The sequence below is a fragment of the Phocoena sinus genome, chromosome 1 (genome assembly GCF_008692025.1).
Source record: "Phocoena sinus isolate mPhoSin1 chromosome 1, mPhoSin1.pri, whole genome shotgun sequence".
NCBI classification, from domain to species: domain Eukaryota; kingdom Metazoa; phylum Chordata; class Mammalia; order Artiodactyla; family Phocoenidae; genus Phocoena; species Phocoena sinus.
The window spans coordinates 161,033,685-161,038,468 of record NC_045763.1 but is presented as its reverse complement, the minus strand read 5'-3'; the positions used below and the strand labels follow the sequence as shown (position 1 = coordinate 161,038,468).

The window sequence follows — 4,784 nt, the reverse complement described above, 5'->3', positions numbered from 1 at the left end:
CGCATTTCTACATTAATACAGGGACTCTTCTGAGTTTAACTACTAAAAATTAGCATGCTCCTAAAGTGATGACTGTGGCTGGTGATCTCCAAGCCACAAGTGTGGACCTTTGGATTAGTATAAAAGGAAGGGTTTCTTTAATTCCATGACCTGTGAGTATATTATTTGCACCATTCTAAAGCTTGAAAGAGAAATTCTAGTTACCTGATGAGATATGTAATAGACTTTAAAAATAATCCAGTAATTCTTGGTTAAATGTTCATTCAGTTTATTATTAAAACTGCTGGGTAATTCTGTATTAAACGTTTATAAGGGACTTCCCTGGTAGTCCAGTGGTTAAGACTCTGCGCTTCCACCACAGTGGGCGCATGTACGATCCTGATCCCTGGTCAGGGAACTAAGATCCCACATGCCTTGCTGCACAGCCAAAAGAAAAAAAAATTATAACTACTACTTAATTTACCTCTTGCTAATAAAATAGTGTGTTAAACTTTCAGTTTGGGTTTATGGGGAATAAGGCACAACATTCTACGCTCTTCTTGGTTTTTATCGGCTCATTTAAAGTGAGGATATGAAAGTAATGGAACAAGTAGAGTATATTTTTAAATTTCAACTTAGATTCCTGGTGAAAGCTAATTGTAAAGCACATTAGTAAGGATTTTTATTGGAAACATTAAATCTCTAAAGAAGATTTCTCCAAAACTTTGAGAAAAAAGGTCAGCTCCAGGATTTCCTCATTATTTATGGTATAGAAATCTCTACTACATATCATGAAACTCTCATAACATCCTCCAGTTCTCTTTAAAATAAACTTTTTCTTTTACTGTTTTCATACAAAAGAAACTTCCACAAGAATTTGTTGAGTGCAGGATAGGAATGAGTGCGTAGGGATTCTGGACTTCTGTTTCTATAAAATGTCTAAACCATAATGTGGTCCCTCCTAGGTAACTTTTTTTAGAATATATATATACCAGCATTTTTTAAAATTTATTTTATTTATTTATTTTTGGGTTTTTTTGGCTGCGTTGGGTCTTTGTTGCTGTGCGCAGGCTTTCTCTAGTTGCGGTGAGCGGGGGCTACTCTTCACTGTGGTGCGCAGGCTTCTCATTGCGGTGGCTTCTCTTGTTGCAGAGCACGGGCTCTAGGTGCGCAGGCTTCAGTAGTTGTGGCTCGCAGGCTCTAGAGTGCAGGCTCAGTAGTTGTGGCGCATAGGCTTAGTTGCTCCTCTGCATGTGGGATCTTCCCAGACCAGGGCTTGAACCCATGTCCTCTGCATTGGCAGGTGGATTCTTAACCACTGTGCCACTAGGGAAACCCCCTCCTAGGCAACTTTAAAGAATAGTATGAGTCAGCCATCTTTAATTTCTGAGTGGTCTTTGTATAGAAAATCTGGAATCTGATGTTTGTGATTTATCATTTAGGATTTCTGAAAAGCAGAACTTCCCATTTTCCAATAGTTTGATGAATCTTGTTTACTAAGAGGAAAAAAACCCTTAACCCTTCTGTTGCTGAATATGTGATTCTCATTTTAAAATGTTATATTTGTGTTATTATGGAATTGTTTATTCCATTGGTAGGAACAGATCCAAGTTTGTGGGCCTAAGGCTTAAACAACTTTAGGGAACCCCCTTTTAAAACTGTGGAATAAATAAAATGGTAAGAATATATATATGCCATTTTAACCTTTTTTTTTTTTTTGCGTACGTGGGCCTCTCACTGCCGTGGCCTCTCCCGCTGCGGAGCACAGGCTCCGGACAGGCAGGCTCAGCGGCCATGGCTCACGGGCCCAGCCACTCCGTGGCATGTGGGATCCTCCCGGACCGGCACGAACCCGTGTCCCCTGCATCGGCAGGCGGACCCCCAACCACTGCACCACCAGGGAAGACCCCCATTTTAACCATTTTAAGTGTTCAATTCTGTGACATTAAGTACATTCACATTGTTGTGCTTCCATCACCATTATATATTTTCAGAACTTTTTCATCATCCCAAATAGAAACTCTATAACCCATTAAACTAATTTTCCATTTCCGCCTCTCCCCTGGCCCATAGCTTTTGTCTCTATGAACATATCTATTCCAGGGGCCCTATATAGTGGAATCATACAGTACTTGTTGTTTTGTGTCTGGCTTATTTCACTTAGCATAATATTTTCAAGGTTCATTCACATTGTAACATAATCAAATTTCATTCCTTTTAAAGGTTGAATAATATTCCATTGTATGTATATACTACATTTTATTTATCCATTCAACTGTAGATGGACACTTAGGTTGTTTCTACCTTTTGACTTATTATGAGTAATGCTATGAACACTGGTGTGCAAGTATCTCTTGGAGTCACTGCTTTCAGTTCTTTTGGGTAATGGGATCTCTTTTAAGAAAAAGGATACAAAACAATGAATACAAATATAAGTACAAAAGGAGGGACTTCCCTGATGGTCCAGTGGCTATCCCTGATGGTCCACACTCCCAATGCAGGGGGCCCGGGTTCAATCCCTGCTCAGGGAACTAGATCCCACATGCCACAACTATGAGTTCGCATACCGCAACTATGAGTTCTCATGCCGCAACTATATAAAAGATCCCGCATGCCACAACAAAGATCCCACATGCAGCAATGGCGATCCCGCGAGGCGCGACCAAGACCCGGCACAGATAAATAAATATTAAAACAAAACAAAACAAATATAAGGGGACTTCCCTGGTGGCGCAGTGGTTAAGAATCCACCTGCCAATGCAGAGGACACGGGTTCGAGCCCTGCTCCAGGAAGATCCCACATGCCACGGAGCAACTAAGCCCATGCACCGCAACTACTGTGCCTGCACTCTAGAGCCTGCGAGCCACAACTACCGAGCCCACGTGCCACAACTACTGAAGCCCACGCGCCTAGAGCCTGTGCTCCACAACAAGAGAAGCCACTGCAGTGAGAAGCCCGCGCACCACAACGAAGAGTAGCCCCCGCTCGCCGCAACTAGAGAAAGCCCACGCGCAGCAACGAAGACCCAGTGCAACCAAAAATAAAATTTAAAATTTAAAAAAACAAATATAAGTACAAAAGGGAATATTTGGAATAAGAAAAAAATAACAATATAAATTTTTAAAAGCTGATAAATACAAGCAACAAAAAAATCCAGAAAAAGTAACATGTTGTTATTAGCTGTGATAGAGCCCTGTGATACATTTTTTCCCCTGCATTTTTTGGCTGCATACTCTTTATCATTTCTTCACAAGACAACAATTTTTTGTTGTTGTTGTTGTAATAAATTTACCCATTTATTATAAGCTAGCAATGTTTCAAATGGTGGAGCCTCTACTGGACTTTCAATTCCTTCAGTCTTCTGATGGCTGATTTTACTGTGAGGGCAGGGGCGGTATTGTAGGTCCAGGCACCACCAGCTACCATTCATGAAGGAACCACAGTGCCAGATCCCCACAGCTTGTCTCTTCATCTTGGTTTCACCACAGAAGGAGCAAGTGTACTTGGTGTGCTGGCTGATTTCAATTTTCTTCACAATTTTCCTGAAGGAGGCACCATTACAGTCCCGTATTTACTAACAACTCTGACCTTTTTAGTGCATTAAGCCACATTACCACAAACTAATTCTGAGCCCAGAGAGCAAGACAGTTTTATAGTATCAGTTTCTATATAGAGAGTGAGAAGATAATTCAATCTTCCCTCTACGTTGGTTGATTGAAAGTTTTTCTGATTATTAATAGTTAAAAATTTTTTTTTCAGCCTCTAAACTGATTCGTGATTCCATGCCTCTAACTTTCTCTGCATTGTCTTGCACTGGTGGTGCCTCTCACCTAAGAGTGAGCCCCTTGGGGCTCCAGCCCTTTGATCTCCCTCCACACTGTCCCAAGTCCAGCTCCTTGAAGTATCTGGTCCTCCCCACTTCGTGAAACCTACCTCCGCCAGGATGGTCTTGGGTTGGTGAGTGAAACCGGGATCATAGTGGTCCCAAGTAGTGACTCATTTAGCTTTTTCTCCTTGGGGTCAAATATGTGGATGTGGAGGGACTGCTGACAATCTTGAGACCGCCACCAAGGAATAGAGGATGACCCCCAGTGGTCCATGGCTTCCACATGCCTGAGACTACTGCTTGCTTTCTTTTTTCATTGAGGAAAACTGAGGGCCTTGGAAAGGAGCTTTTCAAGTAAGGGACTCTGCTTATGAAGTTTCCTTAGCCTCTGTGCACTGGCCAAGCAAGGGACTGTGGGTGACCTGCTTAGTAAGAAAAATGCTACGCATGGAGTAGGCTACTTCTGATTCTTGAAGCCCTCTTCTTCTTCACAGTTGAGGCCCAAATATCCTCAACACCAGTGTCAGTACACAAAACTCAAATCAGGAAATGTTTAAGTCATTCCAACATTCTGTGACTCAACATCGAGTTATCCTGGCTTCACATACCATCTCAATAACTGATATCCTACATTCTTTGTGTGTCTTAAACCTTCAGTTGGGGAGCTCATGCCTTCTCTTGTAGGTGCACTTCTTACACTCAGATTCATGAGAGAAACAACCCAGGAGAACAGGGACTGAGACCCTGCCATTCATTCATCTGTCAAATCTCTGCTAATTATGAGCAATGCATCATTTAATAGTACAGGAAGATGGGAGTGTGCATCCCTCAAACGGTCCCCCATGTTTGTTAGATACCTTCCTGATGCCCAATGTCTGCTTCTGAGATCAAAAGTTTTGAGTCCCTGTTGCCATATATGAGCCCAAATAGAGACCTCTTGTGCACAGCCTCTTGGACACTGAGTTTTTCTGGAAGCAT

General features: G+C 42.0%; 1 pseudogene; it reads right to left on the bottom strand.

The window, feature by feature from the left end:
• Positions 1–3,313: 3,313 nt before the first annotated feature.
• On the bottom strand, positions 3,314–4,784 carry LOC116741541 (annotated as a pseudogene).